This window comes from Palaemon carinicauda, chromosome 27, assembly GCF_036898095.1.
Source record: "Palaemon carinicauda isolate YSFRI2023 chromosome 27, ASM3689809v2, whole genome shotgun sequence".
In the NCBI taxonomy this organism is placed as follows: domain Eukaryota; kingdom Metazoa; phylum Arthropoda; class Malacostraca; order Decapoda; family Palaemonidae; genus Palaemon; species Palaemon carinicauda.
In genome coordinates this window covers 62,705,685-62,720,828 of record NC_090751.1, presented here as the reverse complement: position 1 = coordinate 62,720,828, position 15,144 = coordinate 62,705,685, and positions in this window count along the sequence as shown.

The following is a 15,144-nucleotide window of genomic DNA, read 5'->3' as shown; positions in this document are numbered from 1 at the left end:
GACCAGTCCCCTGGTGGTCTTCAGAATAACTGCCCTGCACAGAGCCACAAGGTCTTTAACTCGACTGCGCAGACACTGTACTGAGGGCAATTTGATTATATACAAGATTTGTAGAGCATAGTTTCGTCGTGCCATGAAAGAAGCTAGGCGCCAGTCATGGGTGTCTTTTGTTTCCTCCATTAACAGTAGAACACCACCATCTGCTGTGTGGAAGAAAATAGAAAAGATTGCCGCCGAATTTACCCCGAACCTACCACCAGTGTTGAAGGTGAGCAGTCAGTATGTGACTGAAGCAAATGATGTCAGTAATGCCCTGGCTGATCATTTTTAAAATGTATCATGCAAGTCTGAAGGAGCTCTTGGTCACCAGTATAGGAGCAATGAAGAAAAGAAAATTTTAGATTTTGTAATTGTAACAATACAGCACCTGGACCCGATGGAATTCCATACGCAATGATTAAACATGTACATTTTAATACAAAGTTATTTATTTTAAACATTATTAATAGAATATGGCATGATCATAGTTATCTAAGTGTTTGGGAACTAGCCATTATTTTAGCCTTTTTAAAACCCAGTAAGGAAAAGTTTTTAGCAGCAAACTACCGACCTATTGCATTGACATCTTGTTTATGTAAAATCATGGAGAAGATTGTCAATGCAAGACTGATGTTGTACCTTGAAAATGCACTCAACGACTGATGTGTTGATACGACTTGAGTCCTCTATTTGTGAAGCCTTTGCTTCCAAACAGCACCATGTGACAGTCATTTTTTACCTTGAAAAGGCATATGATACCACATGGAGATATGGTATACTTAAAACAATTCATGAATTAGGAGTAAGAGGAGAGCTACCACTATTTAGTAAGTCATTTCTTTCAAATAGAGTTTTTCAAGTGAGAGTCGGGGATGCTCTATCAGAGAGTAAATGTCAGGAAGGAGTTCTTCAGGGTAGTGTGCTGAGTGTAACCCTGTTTGCAGTAGCAATTAATGGGATATCCTCAGTTATTCCCCGGGATGTTCTCTCAACATTATTTGTGGATGATCTCTCCATATCATTTGCGGGAACTAGGATGGCAATGGTTGAGAGGAAACTACAACTCTCTTAATTATTGACAAAATTATCTAGTGGGTCAATATGAATGGATTTAAGTTCTTGACAAGTAAACTACTATAGTTCATTTCTGTCATATCCGGGGAGTTCATCCAGACCCGGATATATGCATTAAAGGTCAACCGATCCCATGTGTAAGGGAAGCTAAAAGCATTAAAAGCTAAATTTCTTGAGGCTCTGAATCTTTTAAAAGTATTGTCCCATACATCATGGGGTGCAGACCGCAATACTATTTTAAAATCATACAAGTCCTTGTTTTTTTCCAAAATTAGTTATGAATGTGGAATATACTCCTCAGCCACCCCAAGCCGATTAAAGATGTTGGATTCAATATATCATGCTTGTATTAGATTGTCCACAGGAGTGTTTAGAACTTCGCCTATTGCAAGTCTCCTTGTTGATGCTGGAGAATTACCTCTAGACCTTTACTGAAAGTCTTCTATTGTTCGGTATTGTTTAGGTTGCAAAGACTCCCTAACTCTTTAGCCTTTCAGACTGCAAGCCTTGTAAAGCACCCAACATACTTTGAGTTGCGCCCAAAATCTCCTCAACCTTATGGCTTTTGGGTGAAACAAAGATTAAACAGTCTTGATGTTATGAGAAGTAAGGTACTTCCATTTAAGGTATCATCAATGCCTCCATGGAAATTACCAGAGGTATCTTTTTGTAAATACTTTATTGGAGTTAAGAAGAATACGACTGACTTAGAATCCAGGTCTCTTTTTATGGAACATGTTGCAGAACACAGGGGATCGACTTTTATATATACTGATGGCACCAAATCTGATGCTGCCAGTTGATTTGGAGTTCATAGTAATGGTTTCAATTTTAGAGGTGCACTTCCTCTAACAGATTCCATATCTACTGCCGAAATGTATGGCATACTAACCTCTATTGAGAAAATAGCATTGGAAAAGGAGGGTAATTTTACCATTTTTAGTGGTGCAAGGAGTGTCCTTCAAGCTCTAGAAGTTTTTAATTCTAGTAACTCTCTAGTTTTAAAGATTTTAGATTGGCTTTTTATTATCAGTCATAGAGGTATAATGGTTCAATTTAATTGGGTTCTAGCACATGTAGATGTGTCTGGGAATGAGAAGGCAGATTTACTGGCGAAGAATGCTGCATCCAAGTTGCTATCAAGAAGGTATCCCATTGTCTGTAATGATTTCCAACGTACCTAACTTCAAGAAATGGTTTTATAATAATTGGCAACAGCACAGGGAAAGTCTAGATGGCAATAAGATGAGAGAAGTAACAAATGTCTTATCTCCTTGGAGGTATAACATGATGGCCCGAAACTGGGAGACGTCTCTTTGTCGGCTCCACATTGGTTACACTCGGTTTACACACAAGGTTCTTCTGAAGGGCCAACACCACCCGTATTGCGACGACTGTTTGGTACCTTTAACAGTGAGGCATTTGTTGACAGAATGCCCCAATTATAATAACTTAAGAAATAGATATCTGTTTAAGGCTTGAGGTGAGGATGGCAGGTTCATCCTTTCGATGATTCTTGGACATGATGTGTCCTACTATGCGAGCGGCATTTTTAGATTTATTTCAGAAGCAGGTCTTCCGAAAACCATTTAACATCTATAATTTCATCTTAAGTTTTATGGTTTTAATTTAATATTCTTTTATTTTATATAAAAAGTAAATATTGGCGTCAATGACCTTAGATGTTAGGATGCCAGAAAACTTTAAATCAATCAATCAATTATGAGGGCCCTCAATGGGTTTCTGGACCCAGAGACAGCCCCGCAAGAAGGCAAAGGACCGTGTCTTAGGCACCCAAACGCCTCCAAAGACCAGTGCAGCTTTGCCCTGGTCCTGGGGTCTAAAGGGTGTTCGGAGTAAGATCGCCTCCCAGCTTTCAATCCTCTCTGAGTCTTACCGCTCAACCTCGTCCACTAAACTCCTCCCACCTTCAGGCGTCAACCAGAGGAGGTATTATGAAATCATGGACAGTACTTGCTCGACGATGTCTCTCCATCACTCCCTTGAACTGACCAAGGGATCCTCTCTACAGAAGCTCCCTTCTCGCCAGCTCTCGTTCTCGACGTCAGAGATCATGAACCAAGAGAAGGTCACGAAGTATGCCATGCAGGCGACTTAGTGGCTGGATCTTTGGTTAGGATCTGTAGAAATCCTGGTACGGACTGAGGATTTCTCCAAGGAACGTATCAGGAAGGCTATGGAGACCTTCCTTCTCTCTGGCACCCACACCATTGAGTTTCTGGCCCACTAGGTGGTGACCCTGTGGTCTATCACCTTACTGAAACAAAGGGATGCGGTGGCCGAGAGATTCCATCAGCAGGTCCCTAACGCCGAGATTGCAAGGCTCTGCAACTCCTTCCTGAAGGGTTTCATCCTCTTAAAGCCATGGGACATCGATCAGGCTGCAGAGAGGTGGAGGAAGTTCAACACGGACTTCCTCCTTCATAGGACCCTGACATCACGGCCCTACAGGCCTCCAGTTCTCCTCCCAAGACTAGCAAAACGAAACCATCATCATAACGTTTATGAACGTTAGCCCTCTTAATGAGAGAATGCCTTGATGAAGTCATTGAGCTTCAGCACGGCATTTCACTCCCGTGCTGAAACTTGGTGACGGGCAAGAGGGCTCTCGAACTTGGGGAAATTACTCCCCCAGTTTGAATCTAAATTTCTCTCTTTCACCTTTTTCTTTTTCTCAATATTACTTCGACCTTATCCTAATTTCATAAACTTTCTTTCGTCTTGCTTTCCAAACTCAATGAGAAAAATTTCCCTCATTATATATGTGTATATATTATGTACATATATTTATTATTATTTTTTTTTTCTTTCCTATGGCTTGGATGTTTCTCATCCATTGTAGCCCCGGCGTGGATGTTCATACATCCTATATTGCTGCCTGCTTTGATGAGTGGGAGGAGGTGTCACGGTTGGGAGGTGTTTGCATTCAAAGCTATATGTGAGAGTATTGGATGATTTCAGCCATCCCGAAGATGGTTTGGACCTTTTTGGCGGAACTATTCTCAAGTGTTGGGTCTTCGGAATCCAGGGGGATCCAATGCTTGGGGTAGGACTCTCGGCTTTTGGCCGGAAGCCCGTCATTACAGATATGGGGAGGATGATTCCATAATTTCTTGGTCTCAGTCCTAACAGGCGGGTTCAGCTTACACCTGTGCCTCTATATCTGTTTTGATGCTATCCTTCGGGTAGGGTATGGAGTGGACCATCTGGGAATTATACTCTCATTGTGCCGATAGTGGAAAGTGCAAATTTCCTTTCTGGCGTGTGATGGCCTAACATTCTCGAGCAGGTACATCTAAGTAACCCTTTTCTCTCTCTCTCTCATCTAATGGATTCTTTAAGCAATGAACCCCCATCCCCTGGATACGCTGACTCTCCCCCGGCACTGTTGACGACCTCTGCTAATTCAATTAAGGAAAATTCTGTTGACGACTTAGGAACAAAAAAGGACCCCTCTACTAATGTTTCAAAACCAATTAGGTCGGGTAACAAAGGGAAACTAAGAATCCTTCATGTTACCCAAATTCCAATAAATACTGATTATGATATGATATATAAAGCATTTAGATGCTATGGAGTGATAAAAGAAATTAGAATGAAACTTGAAAATGAAAAATGGCATTCATGGATAACATAATAATCATGAAGAAGCATTCAATGCAATATGTAACATCAATGATATCAAAATTAATAACCTAAATGTCATGGGTGCCCTATGTGATAAGATACCAAACAGTTTGGATGTATATAGACCTGCTGACTGGTTTGAGAAAGATATCGATTTAACTATGCTCCCCCAAAGAAAGCCAAAAACCACCAATGTGGCTTGTTGCTGAGCCTAAAGGGAGTAATGGGAATTATTTCAAAATTAGCAAACTAATTCAGAAAAAGGTAGGAACCATTGCACCAGGTGATATATCTCGCTTTGGGAAAAATAGCTTCCTAATCCATGCTAAATCATTCACGCAATCAGTAATACTGTCTAACCTTACGACAAACAGTGATGAGGATATGTTAGATGTCAAACCCCACCTAAACTTTAGTTACGGAAGGGGAGTAGTCTTCAATAAAGATCTTTACGAATTTACAGAAGAGGAAATACTAGCCATGTGCCCATTAACAGTGTGGAAAGTCCATAAGATTCCTGGGACGTCAATGATTATCCTTACTTTCCAGGATGCTGATTTGCCTTTCCACATCAATATTGAAAATGAAAGAATAAAAGTTCGACCTTTTAAACAAAAGCCCTTACAATGCTTCAAATGTTTCAAATTTGGACATCCCTCTAAAGTTTGTAAAAATGAAAAAATGTGTAGCATCTGTGCCAGTCCCTATCATTGAGAGTGTACACTTGAGCCCAGTTGTTTGAATTGCAATTCAAACCATAAATTCACTGACAGGAGCTGCGAGATTTATAAGTTTGAAGAAGCAGCCCTCAACAAATCCAGTGTAGAACACATAAGTGTAGGACATGCCAAAAGACTACTGAAAAAACCAAACAGCTATGCAAATGCACTGAAATCAAGAGAAAATATACCACAGGAGACATCGAACCCACATAGTGCTGCCAGTAATTCCCAAAAAGGAAATACATCATCTAATGATAGTAGAGTTTTACGTGACAAGGTAAGCATATTGCCTTCCAAGGCTTTACCACTGTGTATTAAAACTGCAACACTGCCCACTTCTATACAAACTTCATCCCCCATTACCAACAATAGTACTAACCTCTCTCGGGCCATGTCCTTGCCTGATTTGATGGAAGTTCCACCCGAAACAAAGTTACCAGGTGCACCTGTGGTAGGGAAGGTGCAAAAACCTGGTAAATCCTCACCACTGATAAATAGGAAAAGAGAGAGACCTCCATCTCTCTCTCCACCCTCCATTAGAAACGTCAAGGTTATGACATCAAATAAATTTGATGTTTTGTCTGTTGATGTTTCTAATGGACCAGAAGATAAACTGAATAAATCAGAAATTCAAGTTGAGGTCCACCATCCACCTCAACAAATAGATCAAAAGGATACAAAGAAAAACACAAACATAAAACCCATTATAACAAGACCACCTCTGAAGAAACCTACAGGTAATAATGTTAGATTAAAAACTGCTAATGGGAAGACCTCATCCAAGATGTCTTCCAGAAATAATCCATAGTTTTCTCCTCCATTTTGAAATGGAACTGTCAGGGTTTGAGGGCCAAATATGAAGAACTTAAGCTCCTAATTCATTAGCATTCCCCCATAATTGTATGTCTACAGGAAAGTATGCTTGATTCTAACACTCCTAGTCCTCGAGAGTATGTTAGCTATAGAACACCATATAATCAACAAGCAGGGAGCCATGGCGGAAGTCTTGTATACATTCGTCGAGATGTTCCCCTAATACCTATGTCTATACGTACAACCCTGCAGGCAGTTGTTGTACAAATTGATATAGGGAGAAAATATACAATTTGCTCTCTGTACTTACCTCCAAATGATATTATTGTATATGATGACTTAGCAGAGGTCATTCAACAACTCCCTCAACCATTTCTCTTACTGGGAGATATGAATGGTAGACATCCTTTATGGGGTGATATCCTAGCAAACACAAGGGGCAATATTATCTCATCAATTTTGGAGAATGAGGATGTGGGACTCCTTAATACAGGAGAGCCCACACACTTCCATGTTCAGACAGGTACCTTGTCATGCATTGACCTTTCAATTGCAAGCTCTAACTGTCTTCTTGATTTCGATTGGAGGACATTAGATGATTGGCATACTAGTGATCATGCACCAATCATTATAAACACCAACAATGGTCCACCTTTACAGAGATCGCCACGATGGAATCTTGACAAGGCGGACTGGGAAAAGTTTCGTGAGCTAAGCGAAATTGAGGGGGATGCTGAACAGGTTGAAAATATCGATGATGCCATAGACTTACTGAATGGAACTCTCCATACAGCAGGAGTCAATTCAATTCCCAAAACAACAGGGTTATTCAAACGACGACCAGTCCCGTGGTGGTCTTCAGAACTAACTGCCCTCCACAGAGCCACAAGAAGATCTCTAACACGATTGCGTAGACTCCGAACTGATGAGAATTTAATTATGTACAAGAAATGTAGAGCACAGTTCCGTCGTGCCATGAAAGAAGCAAGGCGCCAGTCATGGATGTCTTTTGTTTCCTCCATTAACAGTAGAACACCACCATCTGCTGTGTGGAGGAAAGTAAAAAAGATAGCTGGCAAATTCACCCCTAACCCACCACCAGTGTTGAAGGTGAATGGCCAGTATATAACCGAACCAAATGATGTTAGCAATGCCCTGGCTAATAATTTTTCAAATGTATCCAGCAAGTGTGAAGGAGCTCCTGGTCACCAGTATAGGAGCACTGAAGAAAAGAAAATTTTAGATTTTGCAACAAGAAGGGAAGAGTCGTATAATTCTCCTTTCACTGAAAGAGAATTTGATTCCGCACTTGCTCATTGCAATGATACAGCCCCTGGACCCGATGGAATTCCATATGCAATGATTAAACATGTACATTTTAATACAAAGCTATTTATTTTAAGTATTATTAATAGAATATGGCATGAGCATAGTTACCCAAGTGTTTGGGAAGTAGCCATTATTTTAGCCTTTTTAAAACCCGGTAAAGACAAGTTTTTAGCAGCAAACTATCGTCCTATTGCATTAACATCTTGTTTATGTAAAATCATGGAGAAGATGGTCAATGCAAGGCTGATGTGGTACCTTGAAAAGAAAGGTATTTTATCACCGATTCAATGTGGATTCCGAAAAATGCACTCAACGACTGATGTGTTGATACGACTTGAGTCTTCTATTTGTGAAGCCTTTGCTTCCAAACAGCACCATGTTACAGTATTTTTTGACCTTGAAAAGGCATATGATACCACATGGAGATATGGTATTCTTGAAACCATTCATGAATTGGGATTGAGAGGAGAGCTGCCACTATTTATTCAGGCATTTCTTTCACATAGAATTTTTCAAGTGAAAGTGGGGGAAACTCTATCAGAGAGTAAGTGCCAGGAAGAAGGAGTTCCTCAGGGTAGTGTGCTGAGTGTAACCCTTTTTGCACTAGCAATTATTGGGATATCCTCAGCCATTCCCCAGGATGTTCTCTCAACATTATTTGTGGATGATCTCTCAATATCATTTGCTGGAGCCAGAATGGCAACGGTTGAGAGAAAACTACAGCTCTCAATTGACAAAATTATCCAGTGGGCCGATATGAAGGGATTTAAGTTCTCAACAAGTAAAACTACTATTGTACATTTCTGTCGTATACGGGGAGCACATCCAGACCCGGATATATACATTAAAGGTCAACGGATCCCATGTGTATCGGAAACCAAATTTTTAGGTTTGAGGTTTGACTGTAGACTTACATGGGTTTCTCATCTAAAAGCGCTAAAAGCAAAATGTGTTGAAGCTCTGAATATTTTAAAAGTATTGTCCCATACATCATGGGGGGCAGACCGCAATACTATTTTAAAATTATACAAGGCCTTGATTTTTTCCAAAATTAGTTATGGTTGTGAGGTATACTCTTCAGCCACCCCAAGCCGGCTGAAAATATTAGATTCAATACATCATGCAGGTATTAGATTGTCCACGGGAGCATTCAGAACATCACCTATCCCAAGTCTCCTTGTTGATGCTGGAGAGTTACCACTAGACCTTTACCGGATGTCTTCTATTCTTCGGTATTGGTTTAGATTGCAAAGACTCCCTAATTCTTTAGCCTTCCAGACTGCAAGCCTTGTAAGGCACCCAACATACTTTGAAATGCACCCAAAATCTCCTCAACCTTATGGCTTTCGGGTGAAACAATTATTAAACAGTCTGGATATAATTAGATGTAAGGTACTTCCATTCAAGGTATCATCAACGCCTCCATGGAAGTTACCAGAGATATCTTTTTGTAAATATTTTATAGGAGATAAGAAGAATATGTCAGACCTAGAAGCCAGGTCTCTTTTTAATGAACATGTTAAAGAACATAGAGGATCAACTTTTATCTATACTGATGGCTCCAAATCTGATGCTGGCGTTGGATTTGGGGTACATAGTAATAGTTTTAATTGTAGAGGTGCACTTCCTCTGACCGCTTCCATATTTACTGCGGAACTGTATGGCATATTAACCGCTATTGAGAAAATAGCATTGGAGAAGGAGGGTAATTTTACAATTTTTAGTGATGCAAGGAGTGTCCTTCAAGCTATAGAAGTTTTTAATTCTAATAACCCTCTAGTTTTAAAGATTTTAGAATGGCTTTTTATTATTGGACGGAGAGGTTTAACAGTTCACTTTTGTTGGGTTCCAGCACATGTAGGTGTGTGGGGGAATGAGAAGGCAGATTCACTGGCTAAGAATGCTGCATCCGAGTTGCTGCCAAGAAGGTATCCAATTGCCTGTAATGATTTCTGACCTGACATCAAGAAATTGGTTTGCAATAAATGGCAACAGCAATGGGATAGCCTAGATGGGAATAAAATGCGAGAGGTAACAAATGTCGTATCTCCTTGGAGGTATAATATGATGCCCCGAAAATGGGAGACGTCTCTTTGTCGTCTCCGTATTGGTCACACTCGGTTGACACATGAGTTTCTGCTGAAGGGCCAACACCAACCGTATTGTGACAACTGTTTAGTACCTCTAACAATAAGGCATTTGTTGACCGAATGCCCCAATTATAACAACTTGCGGAATAGATATTTGTTTGAGGCTCGAGGTGAGGGTGGCAGGTTCATCCTTGCCAAGATTCTTGGAAATGATGTGTCCTACCATGCAAGTGGCATTTTTAGATTTATTTCAGAAGCAGGTCTTCTGAAAAATATTTAACTTTTATGACATTCAATTTTTATGATTTTAATTGAATACTCTTTAATTTTTTATTTTATTTCATTTTTTATTTTTGTATACATAAATTAAATGTTACCGGCGTCAATGACCTTAGATGTCAGGATGCTTGAAAACTTTAAATTTCATTCATTCATTCATTATGAACGTTAGCAAGCCCCGCCCACAAGGTGGACAGGCATGCTGACAGAGGTATGAATGCTACATTAGCTATATGTTATTTGTTGGTGCATGCACTCACATCTTGGAAATGGTACAGCTAGTTGACGATCGAATTCCTTGGGCAATAATATTGCAATTTGTCACTCGTATATTATTCCTACAAGCAGGCTCAGACCAATTGTCAAACGTTTACCCGGAGGCAAAGAAGTTACGTTTGTGCAACAGCATGCAGGCATGCACATGTGAATGATTTTTCTGCCGACAAGGACTATAGACTATCTTACAATTAGAACTCCTTTCTAATAAATTATAAGTGTTAATGGCTATATCCCTTACCGGAAACCAGGTTATGCATTAATCTTCTATCTTCCCATAACTAGATATACTGGATATGTGGTCTGCCTTCATCACAAGCAGTTCCTTCCTATCTTCCGATCGCAGGTCTTAGTTTTTTCTTTAAAAAGTACTTAGACCAAAAACTTCACATAAGTGGATTGGTTTTTTGGAAGGGAACATTCTAGACTTATGTCTGTTTTGCCGATTGGGGTCAAAGAAATACAAACGTTTTCATCATTCATAGGAAGGAGAAGATATCTGCTATGAACATTTATCAATGTTCTCCAACCGAGTTCCGGACAGGACTAATAATTTGGGCTATTATTATTATTACTAGCCAAGCTACAACTCTAGTTGGAAAAGCAAGATGCTATAAGCCCAAAAGCTCCAACAGGGAAAGATAGCCCAGTGAGGAAAGGAAATAAGGAAATAAATAAGCGATGAGAACAAATTATCAATAAATCATTCTACAAACAGTAACGTTAAAACAGATGTGTCATACATAAATTATAAAAAGACTTATGTCAGCCCGTTCAACATAAAAACATTTGCTGCAACTTTGAACCTTTGAAGTTCTACTGATTCAACTACCCGATTAGGAAGATCATTCCACAACTTGGACACAGCTGGAATAAAACTTCTAGAATACTGTGTAGTATTGAGCCTCATGATGGAGAAGGCCTGGTTATTAGAATTAACTACCTGCCTAGTATTACGAATAGGACGGAATTGTGCAGGAAGATCTGAATGTAAAGGATGGTCAGAATTATGAAAAATCTTATGCAACATGCATAATGAACTAATTGAACGACGGTGCCAAAGATTAATATCTAGGTCAGGATTAGGAAATTTAATAGACCGTAAGTTTTTGTCAAGTTAAGATGAGAAACAGCAGCTGAAGACCAGACAGGAGAACAATACTCAAAACAAGGTAGAATGAAAGAATTAAAACACTTCTTCAGAATAGATTGATGACCGAAAATCTTAAGAAGACTTTCTCAATAAGCCAATTTTTTTTGCAATTGGAGAAGACACAGACCTAATGTGTTTCTCAAAAGTAAATTTGCTGTCGAGAATCACACCTAAAATTTCAAGTCATACAAAGTTAAAGAAACATTATCAATACTGATATCCAGATGTTGAGGAGCCACTGTCCTTGACTTACTTTATATCATACTTTGAGTTTTGTTAGGATTTAACTTCAAACCCCATAATTTGCACCATGCACCAATTTTAGCTAGATCTCTATTAAGGGATTCAGAAACCCCAGATCTACATTCTTGGGGTGGAATTGATGCAAAGAGAGTAGCATCATCTGCATATGCAACAAGCTTGTTTTCTAGGTCAAACCACATGTCATGTGTATTTAGTATGAAAAGTAATGGGCCAAGAACATTTCCCTGTGGAACACCAGATATCACATTCCTATACTCACTATGGTGCCCATCAACAAAAAAACTTTGAGATCTATTGCTTAAAAAAATCATCATAATGCTAAGAAACGACCCACCTACTCCCAACTGTTTGAGTTTGAAAACAAGGGCCTCATGATTAACACGGTCAAAGGCAGCTCTAAAATCAAGGCCAATCATACGAACTTCCTGACTGCAATCAAGGGATTTCTGTACAGCATTGGAGATTGTAAGAAGGGCATCACATGCTCCAAGGCTTTTACGAAAACCAAATTGCAAACTAGGGAATAGATGATTACTTTCAGCAAACCTTTTGCCAGAAGACTTTCAAAAACTTTAGATAATATGGAAGTTATGGGCAGTAATCAGTTGGACTTGAGATACCACAAATACATTTACATAAGGAGTAACATTACCAATTCTCCAACTAGTGCTAAAAGCTCCTCTCCTTGCTAACTTGCGCAAAATAACAGATAACTTTGGAGCTAAGAAATCTGCAGTCTTTATAAAAAATAAAGGAAAAATATCATTTGGGTCTACACCTCCATAAGCATCAAGGTCCACCAACAAAGCTTTAATTTTACGGGATCGAAAAGCTAAACTAGTTAGTTTAGTCTCAGGAAAGCAGGAATGAGGAAGTTTAAGTTTTTCATTACTCTGCTGTCAAAAACATCAGCCAAAAGGGGTGCCTTTTCCTTTGGACAGTGAGTGACTGAGCCATCTGGTTCAAGTAAAGTAGGAACTGTTGCATCTACACCAAAGGGTGCAGATTTAACGGTAGACCACCATTTATGTTCCTGAGTTGTGCCAGAAAGGGTTTCTTTTATGGTTAAATTGTATTCCTTTTCAGTTGAAACTTAAACTCTCTGAGCAAAAGCTCTAAGCTGATTATAGTTATTCCAAGTCAAATCTGATGTTACCCTTCCAAAGATGATAGGCCTCCTGTTTCTCCAAATAAGCATGTCTACAATCATCATTGAACCACAGTTTGTCCTTCACTCGGTACCTTAGCACATGAGAAGGGATACGCATATCAATTATGTTGACCAGATTCTCATTCAAAGGGACAACAGGATCAACACTACTATATAATTGTGACCAATTCAGGCACATAAGATCATGCAAAATCCCATTCCTGTCTGCTTGAGATTTCATATAAATTTTACAAGAGTATGAAACACCAGGGACAGGCTGCTCAGTCTTCTCTACTAAAGAAATCTAGGCATGATCAGATGTCCCGATTGGAGAACCAACCTTACTTGTTATAACGCCTTGGGAGTCAGTGTATACGAGGTCCAAGCAATTACCAGACATGTGAGTACCTTCATTTATGATTTGCTCACAGCCTGATTCAGAGGCAAAGTCTAAAGCTCTTAAGCCATGGTGATCGGTAGGAGAAATAGAACTTGAACACTCCCTATGGTGAGCATTGAAATCCCCAACAAAGACAAAAGAAGCCTTTCTATCATGGTAAGAAGACAATCGAAGATAGAATCATCCATGTCTGGATTCCGGTAGATCGAACACAAATAAAAGTTGTTATGCCTGCCACAAACCTTTATTACCTGAATCTCATGACATCCACATTCATGGCAGGGCTAATGAGAAGCAGGGTACTCAGTCCTGATATACACCGCTATTCCCCTTGCCCTAGGAATGGCATCAGGTTTCAACATTATTGTCTTTTTAAAACCCGTTGTAAGGAGCTCAGAGGAGTGCCTCATATTAGGAACAAAAGTTTCTTAGCACAAAAGAATATCATACTGTCTGGATGCAACTGTAAGGTCTTGAATATTTGCATGAAGACCACAGATATTGCAATACAGTAGACGACATTGACAAAATCTAGGACGTACTGGCCATAGACTATAGAAAAAAAAAAATTGGAAAACTGGTCAACATGGAGGAGCTGATACACCATGCAAGGCTAAATACCCTCCTGGATAGCCACTTCAACTGAAGGAAGGACAGTAAGGATGGTTTTGAGAAGAAAAAGAATCAGATAAGGAAAAGACAACTTCTTGATAAACCATCAGGCATCCATGTTCCTTCTATTAAGCCTGCCCAACACACCATTTCAAAAAAACAAGAGGAAGAGAGAAAAAAATTAGATAGAATAGTGTGCCCGAGTGTACCCTCAAGCAAGAGAACTCTAACCCAAGACAGTGGAAAACCATGTTTGTCCGGCTCCCTGGTCTATGTTACTGGTCCATAGATGGACTTATGCATACATTCCCTGTCCAACAATAAATTGAAGACGTGTCTCAGTTTTACCCTTCGGAAGTAGTTGTGTGCGATCTCTTGTCCGAAAGCGATCGTAAGGAGATTTGCTGCAATAACACCTTCCTCTAAGCAGTACTGGCTGCCCTGGTTTACCGATCTATAGCACACTTACTCAGCCAACTCCCACTGGATTGGTGGCATTTGGAGTACAGGATTCTCTCCACCTCTTAATTGCAGGTGCGTGAAACTGGTTGCACGTCTTTGACATCAATTTGACGTTACTTGCTACACAACCTCAAGGCCCCTTGGGAGGAACCGAGAAGAATTGACTTTTCGCTTGAGAGTCGATGTCGCTTGTTCCACTCATTGGAACTTGCTGACCCTTAGGCGAGTTCCTTGTATACCTTCGGGAAGAAATGCCTCTCTCAGTTTCGGCAGTCAGATGCTACCGCTCAGCCTCAAGTCTCTCCTTTAAACTGAAGGGAATGGATATTTCTCCCTCAATGCCATTGGAGCTTTCTCCCCTCATACGAAGTTATGAGATGACTTGTCCCCAGTATATGTATGTATATGTATATATAGATATTATATATACATATAAATATATATATATATATATATATAAATATATATATATATATATATATATATATATATATATATATATATATATATATATATATATATATATATATATATGCGTATGTATATGTACTGTATATATACTGTATATATATATATATATATATATATATATATATATATATATATATGTGTGTATATATATATATATATATATATATATATATATATATATATATATATATATATATATATATATGTATGTATATATATATATATGTATGTATATATATATATATATATATATATATATATATATATATATATATATATATATATATATATATCTATCTATATATATATATATATATATATATATATATATATATATATATATATATATATGTATATATTCT